The following is a 20,743-nucleotide window of genomic DNA, read 5'->3' on the forward strand; positions in this document are numbered from 1 at the left end:
ACAGTGGAAGAAACAAACTCAACCATAACAGAATAGAATAAGCAGGGCCTGAAGGGCGGAGTTGTGCCTGGTCATCTCATCTCACTTGAGGCTTCATACATCTTGCATCTCCACGATTTACCAAACTTGGATAAAGGCAAAAAAGATAAAGGGGGCTAGTACTTCACACTAGGAGTAATTTTTAGGTTGCATGACAGAAACCAAATAAGTGGACTATAGGTTTCACAACTGTAAATCTGGTGCAAACAAAAGAGATTAGGAAATGATTAAACAACAAAGACTGTGACAGAGGAAAACTAAGAAAAAGTGGAGCTGTTTCAGAGGAAGGAGTCAGTGAAGATTTTATGGAGAAAAGGAGCCCTTAGCCAGGTCTCAATTTGGATGGGACCTGGACAAGAAGATGCATGGTACACCCATTCCAGACTAAATCATAGAGATAAGAATGAAGCTGTCTTGGGACCAGAGAGGAGACAGGCCTGCAAGGTAAAAATGAGAGTATGATGGGAACAGTGAAAATAAATAATAACAATAAGTTGCATGGGGCTTACCAAGTACCAGGCACATTTCTAAGTGATTTATATTGTCACCACATTCTGGCAGAAATTCTGAAACTTAAGCACAGTTAAATGATCTGCCCAAAGTCACACAACAGGTAGTGTTAGAGCTGGGATTTGGAACCTATGAAGTATGATTCCAGAGTTTGTTCAATTAACCACTACAATGATACATTAAAGGAAAAGTATATTCAAGCAAAGACATATAGGTACCACTTCTCTGTAGTCAATAATTAAGCTTTTCAATGCAAATTAAGAGAAAGCGAATATGTAGGAAAAATAGGTAAAAACTAGGCATAGCCTATAACTGGTCGAGATTTATAAAATTTATTACTTATGGGCAATGTGATTTACTATAAACTATAAATAAATTGAAATATATTTTAATTAATTTTTATTGGAGTATATTTGCTTTACAATGTTGTGTTAGTTTCTGCTGTACAGCAAAATGAATCAGCTATACATATATATATATTCCCTCTTTTTTGGATTTCCTTCCCATTTAGGTCACCACAGTGCATTAAGTAGAGTTCCCTGTGCTATACTTTAAAAGAATTAACAGCACTTACAACACACTTTAAGTGGACCTATTAAATTTATATCCTTTTAGTTCATAATCTGATCACTTAGAAAGATTAAGTGGAAAATTTCAAAGATTTTTAATTACCCTTTTTATCCTAATCTTCATATTACATAAAGTTTGATATACTATTATTAAACGAGGTTAAAACTATGCACACACACAGCTACATCTATACACACTACATATTTAAGAGCAAAGGTGGGTAGTCAGCTCTGTCTCCATTGACTCTTTATTTTAGGTAATTTTAAGATAATAACATGTAGGAGGTGATATACAGTATTACTATCCCAACAATCTATACTAAGAAGTGTTATCCACAATTACCATTGTTCAATTTGGCATACTAAGATATATGGTAGTATCTGAAATATGTTTAAGAATTACATTTAAAGTTTAAGACATTAATTTTCAAACCACATATATTTTTCTATATCTATCTATCATATATGACAAACTGCAACCATTGTAATATAATGGCAGTGTTCTTATAATTAAAGACAAATGCTTTTCTGCTTTAAATACCTTGATTTTTCTATTAAACAATGACCACTTAGTTGGAAAATGTGAATAGTGTGTGTAAAATTTTGATTTAAACCTTCCCCCACTTCTTTCTAAAGACAGCAGCCAAAAAACTGAATAAGTCAGGGTGCCTTTGAAGATATTTAATTAAAATCTAATCCCACATTCTTAAAAGCTCACATAAATTAAGCTGTCATTCAGGAGATTTATGCATTCACATTTGCATATTACGTACAATTCATCAATTACTCATGTTTGAAAGCAATGCCTTTCCCAGGGTGCTGAACTGCCAACAGTGCCAACAGGCACGTGCAACCCACAAAACCATACCTACTGGTACCTTGGAGAAAGCCACCTCCATATGGTCTTTCATTTGCACATCCACAGAGCTCCAAGCACACTTAGAAAAATATGACCATGGTTTGATGGATTCTATTCAGCTAAATTCGACAGAGATGAACATTTTACTTAATCTTGGTGCAATTGTATAGTGGTGGCAATTCAACAGCCCTTCTTCCGCTCATGGCAAGTTTTAAGATTGCAGTAAAGATACAGAATCGTTGCTGAGCTTCAGCATCACCAGTCAAAACAGTTAAACTAATATTCTCTGCAAGTTGATAGAAGGCAACCATTTGTTTAGCATGGCATATTTGAGAAAGGTAAAAAAAAATGTAACAAATATATACCTGTGTGTGTGCATACATACATAATACATAGATACACATACACACAGAGAGACTTGAAGGTGAAAATATCAAAGTGTGCAGTGGCTCATTCAGAACACTTGGAAAGCTTTAGATGTGGCTAAAATAAAATGCCCATAACTTTTCCAGACTGTGTTTTTTCCTAAATACTATTTTTGGGAAAAAATGGCAACTCTTTAATAGCACAATGTCTACAAGCAAACAGATGCAAAGACACATTTTCCCCATGAGCTATAAGCTGTTACAAGATACCTTTAACTTTTTATACATACTGAGAAAAGAGGTCACTCTAGTAGTCCCAAAGGGAAAATGGTACACTTTATAAGACACGATATATAAGAAAAAGAAACACAGAAGCCAAATGACATAATGGGGTAAGCTCAGCTACTGCCACAATATTTTACATGAACCTATTCCTTAATAGTCAGTATAATTGTTTTAGAATTCCAAACAACTGCTTGCTTTAAAAAGTGAGGCCTGAACCAGGGACATTTCTCCTTTCATACGCAATGCCTTCTCCCCTCTTTCTAAAATCTGTCACCAATTCCTTTATCGTTTAGACATCCAGAAAACTTCCAAAACTTAGAGCAACTGGTAAATTTAAATGATCTTCTCTCATTTATTTTATATAAGTTATAAGCCTGTGTACTTGCACATGTGCATACTGCAGCTAATGTTCAGCAAATGACTCATAAAAATTCAACTCTGTAAGGATGTTTTGAGTGCCCACTATGCACAAGGCACTGTGTTAGATGTTGTGGGGAGTATAAAGATGCATTATACATGGTCAGAACTCAAAATAATATAAGAAAAATATACATGTACACTAAGGACTAAAATACTGACATAAACAATGCATTTTGAGGACAAAAAGAGAGAAATATTCATCCTGAGGAGACCAAAGGGGGTGGCATTTGATCTGATCCTTAAAGATGAGTATGAAAAATATGAAGATTGTTTCATAAATGTGCATGCCTTGTAGAGAGGCCATGCTAATCTTTCTGTGTATCATTCCAATTTTAGTATATGTATTGATAGAAAAAAACACATAATCAAAACTAGCTTGAGAATCCAGCTAGTGTTCAAAGCAGGAAAAAAACCAACACGAATATATGAGATAAACATTGTATCTTCTAATTATATACTATTTTCCATGGTACATACAGTTGGTTTAGTATAAACTGTGCTTTTACATATATCAAACATTGACCATTAGCCAGTCTTAATGTCAATTGCCATTGGGTATTAACTTGTTGCTGAACATTAGTTGGAATATAAAGACAGCAATAATAGTGGATTTATTCTACCAGAAAACAATATCTGCCTTTTATTCCTATCATCCTCTTCAATTTTCAAAATCCTGATTTCCCCCAACAGGTAATAGTATTAAGTGTGTATTACTTTTGTCATATAAATCTAATGTAAAACATTCCTATAAGAGGCAGTATGTTTAGTATCTGGAATGGGAGTAAATAGTACTGTAGAATAGAAGATTAAGTGTGTGTGTGTGTGTGTGTGTGTGTGTGTGTAATGTCACTCTCTCTGGCTGCAATTTAACCCTGAGGAAAAGTATTTGAGTTTGGTTCTGAATGAAAAATATCTGTCATGAGTTACCAGGTTCAGTTAACAATGTTAGCAAAACAACTGATATTCAATGTGTCCAATGCTCTAGCATTCAGTTTTACAAGCTTTCTTCAAATCCTCCATCTCTGAACCCTGTAAAACCTACATGGGTTTTAATTATGATCAAGAAGCTGTCAGAAAAAATCTATATGGACAGATTTTTAGAATAACTAATTATTCATTGTAACAATTCAACTAATTAAATAATGTCTGAAATATGTTATTTTAAATAATGCAGTGTAGTGGGGACATGTACAACATAAGGTGATTATATCTGAACAGTTAGTGATCATTTACTGTTATAATGTTTTTGCCTTACAGGACAAAAACAGGTCTTTACTTAAATCTTAACTGCTATTTACAACTGAAAGTTGTCTTATTACACTATCTCTCCCTAAGTGAAGAATAATGTATCATGCTGCCATATGTCTCTTTTCAAGAAATATTTCTCCCTTCTTTCAGGAAAAAAAAAGACTATACCCCCACAACTTTATTTCTTCAGACGAACACAGCCCTAATACTGAATAATGTCTTATTGAATGATTAGAAAATAGTTCTTCATTTCTTATGCTTACTGTGGTAAAATCCTTATTTCATAGAGGGAGGAAAATGTTTCCTAGGTGAAAAATCATAGCAGAATTCAAACCAAAGAGAATTCAAGTTTTGTTAATAAATAAAACTGCCATAAATCCAAAAAACAAGGCTGACATTTTACCAGATATATAACACTCCATCCTAAGTTACTCATTATTCTAAACATTAATTAAAACTAACTAGTGAATTAAAAGGTATTTTAAGCCAGAAATAAAGAGGGAAAAAAGTCTCACAAACAATCACTATAAATAAAATATTAAAGTGGCAAAACTCACAAGGTTGTCAGTGTTCTAAGTTTATTTTTAAACATATCTTAAGGATAGGTATAGTATAAAAATATTTTATGCTAGGAATGAGTGAACTGAATGAGATATCTGCTCAGTTTAGAGGCTATTTTGATATACTGGTTTTGTTCTAGTTCAATAGTTATAGAAAATCTATAAATTCATTTCCAGTTCTGAGTCATTGGATTAAAAAATTTTAGCTCAGCTTGTGATTTAGTAAAAATAATAATGATAATAATTTGGAGGTTTGGATTCCACCAACTAGTAAGGCTTACTGCATTTTTAGATCATAATTTAGTTTAGCTCAAATCCTTATTTTAGATAATAGCAAAGAGCTAGACTAATGACTAAATTATAGCACTGTGCAAAAATATCTCTTACCTTTTGACATATAATGTGTATTTTAAGTTAAGCATAATATCTTCCACATTGTATTAATTTTTATTTTACTTCCTCTTTATATTTTCTATCTAACAAAACTGTCCTAAAATTAACTTGTGCAACAAATATGCTACATGATAGTGGTCTTCAAGAATCTGATGATGTTATTATATGACATATGGCTGGCAGTGTGACTTCTGTGTTGGAAAAGGTATCACCTAACAAGAAAGATAAATGTCCTGTCCTCTGTGAAACTCTATTATATGTTGTTTAGGCAAGAAAGTCATTGAAAATGACGGAAGATATGTCAATCAAAATATAGATATTAAAAATCCTTAAATACATATATTGATAATCCATACTGTGCTAAAAGAAGCACAATAAGCAGAATATTTTCTAAATTATAACTTTAAAGAAGGTCATAATTCTTGCCCCAGGCACACCTAAATATGAAACCTTCTTACTACTTTTTTGCAACAGCCTCACCATAAGCACTCATCAATTTTGCTGTCCAGAATGTTGTTTCAATCAAAATAAGATTAACAGTGCCACAGTAGAATATCAATGAAATATCTAACTTACTGAGAGTATCTGTCAGGATAGAAAGAGACAGAGTTTCGGTAGGAAACACTGTTAAGTTCCCATTTTCAAAGTTGGAGAATAAGGCAATAACAATCTCAATTCATTCAATTTGATATAGCAAATGCTTATTGAATTATTAATATTTACCATTGGTTAGCACTCATTATCAATCTAGTAGAATTTGGAAACTTTACACAAAAACATAGGTGCATGCATAAAATATGTATATATGTGTGTATATACATTTCCACATCACTAGAACCTAGTAGAATTCATGGCACATGGTAAACACTTAATAAATGTTTATTGAATGATGTAATGATTTAATCCACTTTAATTTTCCACAGGTAACTCCCTAAAAATGTATTGTCACATCTCTTCTACCAACAATGTTATCTCTGTGAGGCTTACTGCGGACTGGGGGTTAAAATGGAGGACATTAAATATGTCTTCTTCCAACTGCTGGTCCTTATCGCTTTGTCCTTACCCTTCCCTTCCTAAGCCACACAGGCTAAATAAACAGCTAAGTCTTTAACTTCCAACATATTAGACAATATCACATTATAACTGTCTTTTGGGTTTTGTTGGATTTTGAATACAAGTCTTTAACATGATGACAAGACACACTCCCTAACCTTGTTTGGTGGGTGCATTAATTTCTAGGAGTAACAAGCTTGGAATCAGCATATAGAGTGGTATTTTACAGATGGCTTAACTAGAAATGAGTTCATATCTTTAGCAAAAACTCAAAAAAGAATTGGTAATATGCCCACTAGCTTTCAACTGACATAATGAAGAGAGTCCCTGACATCTTAAAAGAAGGAGTTAGAATTAAATAAGTGAAGACATGCTCAGTTAAAAATGGAATAAGGACAAATGATAAATGGCATACCAATAAATAATAACAAGAAAATAATAAGATGAATAAAATGGGCAATAGCTTACAAAGTTACAAATGTAGGCAAATGAAGAGGAGAGCTCCCTAAATGACATCCAAGTACTTAGAACATTACTGTAGTCAGCAATACTCTAACACCAAAATGTAAACATACAGCTCTATATATTTCATGGTGTTCTGCTTATATTCTATTTTATTATTCAAGCACAAATGAACTTGACTCATAACCATTGACAGTTACTATATACTTCTAGATTGAAAATACTGTCCAAATAAGAATGCAGTAACCAAGGCTTGCTCTGGTAATTCTTTCACATCTTTCATTCTTAAGCAGAACTGGAACTTTCTAACCACTTCTGGTTGCTGATAACAAGAAACAATAAGGTATTACTTAGGAAAAAAGAAAAGAGAGTTCAGCATCATTTCTGCTGACACCATGATTTCACCCTTAGAACATTTTCTAAATTACAAGGTTAGGTATTTGAAGCCAGTTACCCCAACATGTAAAATAGCCTTATGAGCTTGAAGAAGCCTCACCAACCATATTCTGTCTATCACTATAAAGTACCAACCCCGCTTCTACCATTCAACAACTTATCCATGTAGCCTACTACTTTCATCAACAATGTTAGATTTGCATTTAGATTGTGCAACCATGGGGAACCATATAGCACAGTCTTTAACACCTCCAGCTTCCTTGACCCAAATTGGCAAAATAAAATGAATTTATCAAGGTCTTCAAAGGTAATAGTATAGGAAATCAGTAACATACAGGCAAAACAAATGCATTATCCCATTTTTGTGTTTACTATACAGAGAGCCCCAACTGCAAAGCTCTTCAGGTCATTCATTCTGAAAAAAACATTGAAAATGAATATATTAAAGCAATCTTTCTATGTATTGAGATTAAAAGTAGGTAATTCTTTTTGAAGTAACAGATACTCTAAACCACCTTTTTAAAGCTTGTAGGAATCAAGCCAGGGCACAGAACACTTAAGGCATCAATGTGATATCCCACAACATTATGTACACATCTCTTCCAGGTTGTCAAAATTATGGCCAGTTTCATTGGATCTGGTGCCTTTTACTTCAAAGAACCTACAGATATCTGTCAGAAACTATGGTATCTGGAAGTGTATGCTGCTAGTCAAGAATGTCACAAATTCAAAGCCATAGTCTTGGGTGCTCCATGCATTTAAGCATGATCTGATGGACACCACAGGTTCCTTTCAAAACGGAGCTGCTGGGATCATGCAAGTATCCCTGACAGTATCAAGACAGAGGGTTTGCAAAGGAAGCAAATATAGCTCACCTCTTTTTTGGACATGGAAATCTCTGTCCATACCTCTTTTCTGAAAGGATAGAAGAGTTCCAAATATACTAAAAATTTCCATTTGTGCATTTTGATTAAGTTGAACTTTATGACATTATCAAATATTTTGTTATTTGTCTCTCTTTCTCTGAATTTAAAGCTGTAGTATATTTCAAGTTTTATATTTTCACTAGAGTAACAAATCAAATATTGTCATGGAAGAAAAACTATCCATACTTTTTCTTTCAGAGAAAAACAGTAATGTAAATTCATAAAAATTGTTTGGTTTTGAATTATGATTTGTAGAAATTTAGGAGTCAAGAAAAAGCATAATACTGAGCTCAGCTCTGTTCTTTTCTTAATAATATATATTTCTTTTCTTATTGACACTTTGACTTTCAGTCATTCTTATTCATTGTAAGCCTTCCTATTCTTAGTAGCTAAAAGCCTTTCATCCTTCTGAGGCCACGCTATTCTCTATCTTTTTCTATACCTGTCTTAAGGCATTTACATTTCTTACCTTTTATTTAATCAATACAGAAATACATGAATTATTTCTCATATTAGATTCAAGGGGCAAGCAGGAAAAACATGTGCCTCCATATACTTCTATAATGTCCAGTACAGTTCTTTCAATATTATCATATACATGAAAATAAAATCATACACATATAATAGGCTTAAAGATAGTTAATGTGTTTTTCAAGGTATAATAATTAACAGAATTGTTCAGGGAATGGAATATTATAGATAGTTTGTCATAGAGCTTTGCCGAATCTGCTCAAAATGACTATTTAAATTATACTTAAAGTCCTATAGTTTAATATCTTTAGAAATATGTTAGAACAATTTCCTACTTTTGCAAATACAAGCTTATAAATAAAATGGAATCTTTCTCAGATGACCAGAGATCTTGCTATAGCTTAGTGTCATCACTCTGAACATAACTAAACATTGTGCCATAAAGATGCAGAGAGCAAATAAAATTGAAATGAAATGTGTACTGATGCCAAGATACTTCTTGAATTGCCTTATCTTGCCATATTCTCCTCAAAGTTAAGTACAACTCCCCAGAGAAATTTGTTTAATTGAGGATTTAAAGTAGTTGTTTTTCAGTTAATCATGGTTCTGCTGTAACATTACCAAGCATTTCCAACCAGCTCTACAGAATGAGCAAGGCATCCATATACCATTTAAAAATAAATACTATGCAAGTATATATGTATATAAACTTATAAATGCATAAATACATATATACAAAATTTAAAAATGTATAAATACATATATATACAAAAACATATAATATAAATACATATATATATATACAAAATCATTCAAAACCATTATGATAGGAAACAGCTTATAATGATGAATAGGCATTCTGCAATTCTTCATTGTATTGTGGACTTGTGAATTTATTTGCCAAAAGGAGTGAAGAATGTATTAATTAGGTGAACAATACATGTACAATCCCTATCCTGCAAAAATGCTCTCATTTCAATGGGAAAATCTCACAATGACAACTGATTTTCAAATTTCTGTTTTGTATTCTCTACTATTCATTTCCCATTCATCATCTGCATTAATTTCACTCTATTCATTCTGCTTTTGTGTCAATATAATGCAAAAATATAACAACCAAAACATCACTCCCAAGGAAGGAATTTATTCTAAGGATAATGTTTGTTTTATACAAAAATACATTTATGAGAAATATAAAGAAACTATTCAAGTCAGAGTGAGCTACTGAGTTACTCATATATTTATAGTTTAATCTGTTATTTTCCTTCTCTTTCATTCTCTATCTTATAACATTTGTTTTTATATCATAAATGTTTTTCAATTAAATGGAAAATGAACAACACTTTTTTGTCTACACATATAGATGGGATCTCTTCAATAACATCTCTATGTGGATAATCTCCCATAATCTGTACATAAAGGTTTTTGGTCAAGGTCATGCTAATACTTTCCAAAATAATTATCTTTTTGCTAAGAAGTTCTGAGTCTATATTATTTTTTCATACATGATAGAGAAAACTTATCCACTGAATAAGAGACCAAAGATTTGAAAGGGTAAATGTCAAAAGCAAATTAGACCTCTGATGACATGAACTCCAAGGAAAATCAAATACAATACTTCTTCTATGAATGTGTAATTGCATACCAGAAAGTATAGAATAAGATAAACATTTTTCTGTTTGTTTTTCACTTTCACAGAAACTCCATCACTATATGCTTTTAGATGGCCACATTTTGCTGACATTTACAAACATTTCATGTTGATCTTACATGGGTCACATCAATCATCTATACAGTTTCAATGACACTTTGTTAAATAAACTGTCATGAAAGATTTATAGAGAATTTGATAAAAGTAAAGAAGATGTAGTTTAGCTTTTAAAGATGCATTACTCCTTTTCTGAGGGGTAATATCACTTTGAAAATACCACTAAGCTTTTCCAGCAATAAGTAAAGAAAGCAAAAAAAAATCCCTTTCTCCCATACTTTTATTTGCATAACATTCTTCTTCCAAACATAGAAGGTGGGAGTGGGAAAGAGAACCATCTCAATTCAATGCTCCTTAGATTTAATGGTTATGCATTGATCCCATTTTAAGAAATATTACATGTAAGTTAACAGCATTCAAAATTTATCACTAAAGAATAATTAAATAAATATGACTCCTTAATCCATTCATGCAAACAAGTGCTTCTCTCAAACACTTGAATATTGTATTTTGAATTGGATGGTATATGATGACAAAAATGACACAAAGTATTCCTCACACATTATTGAGGCATTCAAGTGCAAGAGGGTTACACTGGAATTCAGTGTAAAAGCTACACTGGAATTCACAGATTTTTTTTAGCATGAATAATTACAATATGAGACCACTTAATTTAATTTTAAGCTAGCAGCTGCCTTAAGCACCTGGCTAGTTTTGTTGTTTGTTTTTTTTATGAAATTAAAAATGGGTATTACTTTAACTTAGACTTGTAAAGTAAGTCTAAGTCTAGAGGCTGAGGCTCTAGTAGGCAAACAATAATGAAGCCATGTTATGTTCACAATTATATATCTCATTGTGGTGGGAGAGTAGGCAATAAAGATTTTGTTAACATCATGGATCTCATTTTTTTTCATTTTACATGTAAATTTGTTGAAAATTACTAATTTAGAATATAATTACAAATTGTGGTACTGTTCTAGACTCCCTTGTAAGTTTCCTTGCCTAATGATCTATTGATATTTGCTGAGATATTTCCTTTGCTATCAATTCTCAGGAAAAATTTAAAATCTTTCAGATCACTGAGTTTTGTTGCCTGTAAAACAAGGATACACTCTGATAATGAATAATTTATAATCTAAAATTTCAGATGCTTATATTTAAGATAGTAAACAATACATGCTAGAACCCAAGAATATAGATGCTTAGTACAATATTTTGCATAGTTAAATGCATACTATTTATTCAGTATTAAGGCATGTACTGGTTATGTTTCTAAAGATGACATTTGACCTGTTGTATAATCACATATGTGTTTTAAAAATAAGCTCTATTATACTAGAATTCAATTCTATAATTGGCTAGAGTACACTAAGCATTCTTTATGAAAAGAAAGCCCAGAGAAAGCTTATATTTTAAACAGAGCATTCATAATTCGTTTACACATAGCAGTTTAAAATTTAGTAAACTTATAGTAATTAAATAATATTGTATACAGAGATATGTAAAAAATCTTTTTCTATTTCAAAGGTTAAATTTCTCCTCTGATAACATTTACTAAATTATTGTTACACATTTTGTGCCAAATATCTTTTTTGTAAGTTTCTTTCTTTAAGAAACCACTATGATCCCTAACATGTTTTACTCATGTGACAGTAGGCTGAGGTTTTGGGTTTTTGATTCTCTTTTATTTTTAAGTAACCAGATCTTCATTTGTTATGAAATCAAGGGAGAAGTTTATCTCTTAGAAGAAAATATAGTCAGAATGCTCTATGATATAAATCACAGCAACATCCTTTTTGACCCAACTCCTACAGAAATGGAAATAAAAACAAAAATAAACAAATTGGACCTAATGAAACTTAAAAGCTTTTGCACAGCAAAGGAAACTGTAAACAATACCAAAAGACAACCCTCAGAATGGGAGAAAATATTTGCAAATGAAGCAACTGACAAAGGATTAATCTCCAAAATATACAAGCCGCTCATGCAGCCCAATATCAAAAAAACAAACAACCCAATCCAAAAATGAGCAGAAAACCTAAATAGACATTTCTCCAAAGAAGATATACAGATTCCCAACAAACACATGAAAGGATGCTCAACATCACTAATCATTAGAGAAATGCAAAACAAAACTACAGTGAGGTATCACCTCACACCTGTCAGAATGGCCATCATCAAAAAATCTACAAACAGTAAATGCTGGAGAGGGTGTGGAGAAAAGGGAACCCTTTTGCACTGTTGGTGGGAATGTAAATTGATACAGCCACTATGGAGAACAGTATGGAGGTTCCTTAAAAAACAAAAAATGGAACTACTATACGACACAGCAATCCCAGTACTGGGCATATACCCTGAGAAAACCATAATTCAAAAAGAGTCATGTATCAAAATGTTCATTGCAGCTCTATTTACAATAGCCAAGACATGGAAGCAACCTAAGTGTCCATCGACAGAAGAATGGATAAAGAAGATGTGGCACATATATACAATGGAATACTACTCAGCCATAAAAAGAAATGAAATTGAGTTATTTGTAGTGAGGTGGATGGACCTAGAGGCTGTCATACAGTGTGAAGTAAGTCAGAAAGAGAAAAACAAATGCCATATGCTAATACATATATATGGAATCTAAAAAAACAAAAATGGTTCTGATGTACCTAGAGGCAGGACAGGAATAAACATGCACACGTAGAGAATGGACTTGAGGACAGGAACATGGGAAGGGTAAGCTGGGACGAAGTGAGAGTGTGACATGGACATATATACACTACCAAATGTAAAATCGATAAGTAGTGGGAAGCAGCCACATAGCACAGGGAGATCAGCTCGGTGCTTTGTGACCACCTAGAGGGATGGGATAGGGATGGTGAGAGGGAGACACAAGAGGGAGGAGATATAGGGGTATATGTATATGTATGGTTGATTCACTTTTTTATAAAGCAGAAACTAACACACCATTGTAGAGCAATTATACTCCAATAAAGTTGTTTAAAAAAAAGTAATTATATCAAAGTAATGGTACACTAAAAGTTACATATCAAAAGAAGGATCTATTATAATTCTATAAATGTCTTCAAAGTAATGAATATGCTCAATTAAAATCATATGTGTGGATTGAAAAGAAAAAAAACAGAGAAGTTTCTGAGTTGTTAAAATTGAAGGGGGAGCAAACTTGATTTTCAAATTAAGTCTTGACTAGCAATTCAATTGCACAAACACATTTTGAGAATCACTGGACAATTTTACAGTAAAGAGTAAGTAATGAGGACATTATTAATATCATACAAAGGCAGCTTCTTATTATAGTTCTATATATAAAAAGACATTCATTATCTTGTGCATGGCATTTTTATTTTATCAAAAAAAATTTTGACTAAAGGAACTTAACTTTGGGACTAGAAATAGCTAAGTATGCTACTTAATAGCACCAGATCTGCACACTTACTATCATATCAGAGATGGTTTCATTACAAAAGTGTTGCAATTCTAATCATTAAACGTGCTAAAATGAAATTTAGGAGACTCTTATTTCAAGTAAAACTAAACATTATCTAAGAAAGCAGAAACTACAAAGAATGAACCAGGGCATTTTCATTATCTTTAATATTTACAAGTTAAGTTTGCTAAGTTAAAAGTCAGTGAAATATATCTGTATCCGACATTAATTAGTCACACAAACTTAGAGGTTAGTAAAATATGTTTGAATCCTCATGAATCCAAATGAGCAAACATATAAAGCCTACAGCATGGTGTCAGGTACACAGTGAGTGCTCAAAGGTTGTTTTTAAATAACTGAAGGATTCTCTCAGAAAGCATTTTAAAGAAACAGTTAAAATTCTTGGAAAAGTATAATTAATCTTTTCATAAATATTTTTGAGAAGCATCCAGATGCCTTATAATGGTCCTTAAGAGTTTATACAGCTTCTAAGTTTCATTAGGTCCCATTTGTTTATTTTAGTTTTTATTTTCATTACTCTCGGTGGTGGGTCAAAAAGGATCTTGCTGTGATTTATGTCAAAGAGTGTCCTTCCTATGTTTTCCTCTAAGACTTTTATAGTGTCCAGTCTTACATTTAGGTCTCTAATCCAGTTTGAGTTTATTTTTGTGTATGGTGTTAAGGAGTGGAAACCATAAACAAGACGAAAACACAACCCTTAGAATGGTAGAAAATATTTGCAAACGAATCAATGGACAAGGGATTAATCTCTAAAACATACGAACAGCTCATGCAAGTCAATATCAAAAAACAAATTACCGAATCAAAAAATGGGTGGAAGATCAAAAAGACATTTCTCCAAAGAAGACACACAGATGGGCAACAAACACTTGAAAAGATGCTAAACATCACTAATTATTAGAGAAATGCAAACTAAAACTATAATGAGGTATCACTTCACACCAGTCAGAATGGCCATCATCAAAAAATCTACAAACAGTAAATGCTGGAGAGGGTGTGGAGAAAAGGGAACCCTCTTGCATTGATGGTGGGAATGTAAATTGATATAGCCACTATGGAGAACAATATGGAGGTTCTTTAAAAAACTAAAAATAGAATTACCATATGACCCAGCAATCCCAGTACTGGGCATATACCCAGAGAAATCCATAATTCAAAAAGACACATGCACCCCAATGTTCATTGCAATATTATTTACAATAGCCAACTCATGGAAGCAACCTAAATGCCCACCCACAGAGGAGTGGATAAAGCCATAAAAAGGAATGAAACTTGATCATTTGCAGAAATGTGGATGGACCTAGAGACTGTCATACAGAATGAAGTAAGTCAGAAGGAGTAAAACAAATATCATATATTAATGCATATATGTGGAATCTAGAAAAATGGTACAGATGAACCTGTTTGCAAGGCAGAATTAGAGACACAGAAGTAGAGAACAAACATATGGACACCAAGGGGGAAAAGGTGGGGTGGGATGATTTGGGAGATTGGGATTGACATATATACACTAATATGTATAAAATGGATAACTAATGAGAACCTGCTATATTAGCACAGGGTACTCTACTTAGTGCTCTGTGGTGACCTAAAGGGGAAGGAAATCCAAAAAAGAGGGTATATATGTATACATATGGCTGATTCACTTCGCTGTACAATAGAAACTAACATAACATTGTAAAACAACTATACCCCAGTAAAAAAATGGAAAATAAAATAAAAAGTTTATACAGCTTCTATAAATATCTCTTCCAATCTACAACTTAAGCTTCTTAGGGAAGCAAGTTTTACAGGGTAAAACGTGTGTTGTAAAACAACTGAAGAACAAAATAGCATGTTACTTTCATGTCTGTGGTGAAAAAAATGTTTATTTTTGGAATATTTACACGACTTGAAACCAATTATTTGTGATGAAAACCATCCCTCTTATTTCTTTTACTTTAAAATTGTTTAAGCCCTTATATAATAAGTAATGCATCTATATAGTAAATTTTGCCTCACATGCTTAACCCTTTATCTTCAAAGAAATCTTTATAATTGTTTCCAATTATACTATATCTGGCTCTTTCTATTACAAATTCTTTGGTACAGACTTGAACATGAAACCAACTTCTACAACCCATTATAATAAATATCTCATTTACAGAAGCTGAATATTAATTGAGAACCAAAACGCTGTATTATTTCATGACCATATCATTCCTGTCAGAAGTCCTAAGACGACCTACTATTAGTTTCCCCTCAGGAATAAAACTGTATTCTTTAGCTTGCATCAAAAAACAGGCCACAACCAAGACAAATGTACTTTTTTGCTATATTTCTTCAGTCCATTATCTCCTTCATCAATCACATTCTATCAGCCCCTGACTGGGTGAGCAGCTTGATTTCCAGATTGCGTGTTACCCTTTCACATTACTCACAGGGTCTTAATCTAGTCCTGTTTAAAGACTTACAAATCCTATCATGAATGTCAAATTGAAAAATCTTTTTTGACTTGGAGCTTTTTCCAATATTTAGCTTTTTAATGAAAACTTTATTATGTAAAATATGACACAAAAAGAGCATAAAGTATAAAATATCCTGAAAAGTAAGAAGAGTTTGGATAGTTCAATTATAAGTTTAGACTCTGATACAGTAAAAAGAGCAAACGTATAAGAAAGAGAGTCTAAAACCAAAATTTCTCTTTCATGTAATTTGTCAATCAAATTTACTGGAATGATTTGGAATGGACTAAAATATAATTACTAAATGAAATGAGGTGTTTTATTTAAAACTGATCACTGTGTAGTTTCATATTGGTAAGTATTGCTGGGGACAATCCACTTTGGGGATCTGCCATCCCCCAAAAAAACACCAATGGGTATAAAATGTTCACCCTTCTCTCACCAGACCAAGCCTTAAAGTGTTAGCTTCAGAATCTTTGTACTTTCTGCTGTCTCTGCCTAAAATATTCTTACCCAATATTTAGGCTGCTTGCCACTCATTTTATTCAGGCTCAAATGCTACCTCATCAGAAAAGCCTTCTCTAACCACCTAATTGAAAAACTATCCCAAATACATTTTCATTTTTCTCTGCCTTATTTTTCCTCATAGTACTTATCTCACATGACTTATAAGTTATTTGTTTACTCATTTATCATTTGTCTCCCTCAACTATAATGTAAATATAATTTTGTTTTGTTCATTATTACATTTCTGTGCCTAGAACTAAACCTAGCACATGCAATCAATAGATAATTTTAACTAGTAAATAAGTAAACTTGAATTTAGTAGGTTTTCTTTAGGTACATCCTACACTTAAATTTACACAATAGTATAAGTTAAACTGATTGTGAGATTCTTGCATGTAGGTGACCTTGTCCCTGAATGTCTAGCTGCTCTCAATCAGTCATAACTAAGCACAGTTAATCCTGTAACAGGCCATGCCTCACGAAGCTTTCTCACAGTCTGGCTGAGATAACAGGCCATGTAGTACTCTGATCCCAACCACTTCTGTTACTTACAGAATTGCTATCTGTCCTCCTGACGCAGAATTCCTTGAGTGCCACAGGCTGCTGAGATGACATCTTACTCCCTCCTCCTTTTTCCATAAGCATAAGTCTGCATTCTGAATAAATTATTGAAACTCTCAAGCTCTCATCCTCATATTCAATTCCATAGGTATAGGGAGGCAGAAGACAGTGGTGTTATAACTATATTTGACTACATATCATATAATATTCAAACTGCAGAAAACCAGAGATTAAGAAAGATACCTGGATATGTCAGGTTGCAAAAAAACTTGCCTGTAGAACAGCAAAGAGTTACATCTGACTTCTGCTCAGAAGTCATGCAAGCAAGCAGAGAGTGAAGTGAAATATTTGAAGTGTTGAAAGAAAAAGCCCACCAAACTAGAATTCTGTATTCTGTAAAATTATCCTTCAAAAGTAAAGGAGAAATAGACTTTCTCAGACAAACAAAAATTGAGGAAATTTGCTGCCAGTAGACCTGGCTTGCAAAAAAGTTAAAATAGGTTAATCAGAAAGAAAGAAAATTATGTAGGTCAGAAATTCAGTCTACATATAGAAAAGATAAGTATTAGAGAAGGAATAAATGAAGGTAATATAAAACCTTAACACTTCTTATTCTTAATTTAGCTAATAAATAACAGTTTGTTCAAAATAATAACAATGCATTCAATGACTATAGCTTATATATAACTGAAATGAATGACAGTAATAATACAAGGGACAGGAGGAAGGAATTAGAAATATTTTGTTATTATAAGGTAGTTGCCCTACCTAGGAAGTAGTACAATGTTATTTGAAAGTAGAGTTGGGTTTGTTTAAAATGTATGTTCCATTACACTAGAACAACTGCTAAATGATGTTTAAAAAAAGTATAATTGATTTGCAAAAGAGGAGAGAAAATTAAATGATATAAAGTGCTCAATAAAGGGACTTCCCTGGTGGTGCAGTGGTTAAGAATCCACCAGCCAATGCAGGGGACATGGGTTCAATCCCTGCTCTGGGAAGATCCCACATGCCACAGAGCAACTAAGCCTGTGTGCCACAACTACTGAGCCTGCACTCTAGAACCCAAGGGCCACAACTACTGAGCCCATGTGTCACAACTACTGAAGCCTGCACACCCAGAGCCAGTGCTCACCAACAAGAGAAGCCACTGCAAGGAGAAGCCCGCACACTGCAACAAAGAGTAACCCCTGCTCGTCACAACTAGAGAAATCCTGCATGCAGCAACAAAGACACAACACAGCCAAAAATAAATAAATAAATTTATAAAAAATAAAAAAAATAAAGTGCTCAATGTAAACCAGAGAATGCAGAAGAAGGGTGAAAGACAAAAATAGGAACAAATAACAAGGACAACAAACAGAAAACAGTTACAAATATGGCAGATATTAATCTAACTATATCACTAATCACTTTAAAGGTCAATGATCTAAAATATGTCAAGTAAAAGAGATTGTCACAGTGAATCAAAGAATAAGACCGAACTATATGTTGTCTACAAGAAATGTACTTTAAATATAAAGACATATGTAGATTAAAAGTAAAAGGATGGAGAAAGTTATACCACGCAAACACTAACCAAAAAAGAGGTGGAGTTGCTATATAAATTTCAGGCAGAAGAGACTCCAGAGCAAGGAAAATTATTAGTGATAAAGAGGGCCATTACAAGATGATAAAAGTGTCAATTGTCCAAGAAAACATAATAATACTTAATGTATATGTACCTAACCCTAACAACAGAGTATCAAAATATGTGAGGCAAAAACTGATAGAACTGCAAGAAGAAATAAATGAATACATTATTATAGTCATAGACCTCAACACCCCTTTATGAGAAATGGACAGATCCTGCAGGCAGAAAATCAATAAGTACATAGTTGAACTCAACAGCACCAACAATCAACTGGATATAATGAACATCTATAGACTATTTCATCCAACAACAGCAGAATACACATTCTTCTCAAGCTCACATAGAAGATTCACCAAGATAGACCACATTTGGGGCCATAAAATACACGTTAACAAATTTAAAAGTAGAGAAATCATGCAATATCAGCTCTCAGACCATAATGGATTTAAAGTAGAAGTCAATAACAGAAAGACAGCTGGAAAATTCCAAACTACTTAGGGATTAAACAACATGCTTCCAAATAACACGTGTCAATGAAGAAGTCTCCAGAGAAATGTAAAAATATTTTAAACTGAATGAAAATGAAAATATAACTTAACAAATTACGTGAGATGCAGTGACTGCATTGTTCAGAGGGAAATTTAGAGCACTGAAAGCATATATTTTTAAAAAGTAAAGATTTAAAATCAATCATCTAAGTTTCCACTTTATGAAGCTAGAAAAAGAGCAAATTAAAACTAATGTAAGCAAAACATAAAAAATAATTATAAGTAAAGTTGAAATAAAAGAAATTGAAAGAGATTAAATCAATAGAGAAAATCAACGAAATCAAAAGTTGGCTTTTTGAAAAGTTCAATAATATCAATAAGCCTCTAACCAGGTGAACTAAGGAAAAAGAAGACACAACTTAACTGATATGAGAAATGAAAGAGGAGACATCACTACAGATGTCATGGACATAAAAAAGTTTAATAAAAGGATAAAAAAAGGAATATTATAAACAACTCTATGCCTATAACTTTGATAACTTGTATGAAATAGACCAATTCATTAAAAAACACAATCTGCAAATCTCTTACAAAAAGAAACAGATAATCTGAATAGACCTACATCTATTAAAGGAGTTGATCAAGAATTAATAAACTTGCAAAATAGAAAGCACCAGGCTGAGGTGGGTTCACTGGTGAATTCTACCAAATATTTAAGGAAGAAATTATATAAATATTCCAGTATTTCTTTCAGAAGATAGAAACAGAGGAAATAACTCAATAACTCATTCTAAGAGGCCAGCATTACCCTAACATCACAACCAGACAAAAACATTACAAAAAAAAAGACTAAATCTCATAATCATAGATGCAAATATACTCAACAAAATATTAGCATATCAAATCCAACAATGTATAAAAATAATTTTACACCAAGACCAAATGGGATTTATTCCAGGTATGCAAGTCTGGTTCAACTTTCAAAAATAAATTAATGTGAAGTGGAGAGGGTGATCAAGCTGGCAGACTAAGAGGATATGGAGCTCACCTCCCTAACAAACACTACAAAAATACATCTACATGTGGAACAATTTTCCTGGAAAACTAACTGGAAACCACCAGAAGGACTCATGTAAAACTGAGACTGTAAGAAAGATACACATGTGATCAGGTAGGACTGGAAGAAAAGAGATCAGGTCAGGACCTGTACCCCGGAAGGGGACTCAAAGGAAAAGGGAAACTACATGACTGGACACTCTGGAGAGTGAGCGGGTCGAGCCACAGACTAGGCATCCCAGTCCTGGGGTCCTACATGTGGGAGACAAGCCCGTTTGGCTGATTGGAGAACCACTGTGACAGATAGAAAGGCTGGAGAAGCACAGACTC

General features: G+C 33.0%; 1 protein-coding gene and 1 non-coding gene across 2 annotated transcripts in view; both read right to left on the reverse strand.

Moving 5' to 3' along the window:
* The window catches only part of DACH2 (dachshund family transcription factor 2), a 638,219-nt gene that overhangs the window by 421,222 nt on the left and 196,254 nt on the right, over window positions 1-20,743 (reverse strand). The gene's annotated exons all lie outside the window — the stretch shown is intronic.
* On the reverse strand, window positions 3,302-3,406 carry LOC132514137 (U6 spliceosomal RNA). The gene has a single exon (XR_009538634.1). It is a non-coding gene; the product is annotated as a U6 spliceosomal RNA (small nuclear RNA).

This window comes from Lagenorhynchus albirostris, chromosome X (assembly GCF_949774975.1).
Source record: "Lagenorhynchus albirostris chromosome X, mLagAlb1.1, whole genome shotgun sequence".
Taxonomy (NCBI): domain Eukaryota; kingdom Metazoa; phylum Chordata; class Mammalia; order Artiodactyla; family Delphinidae; genus Lagenorhynchus; species Lagenorhynchus albirostris.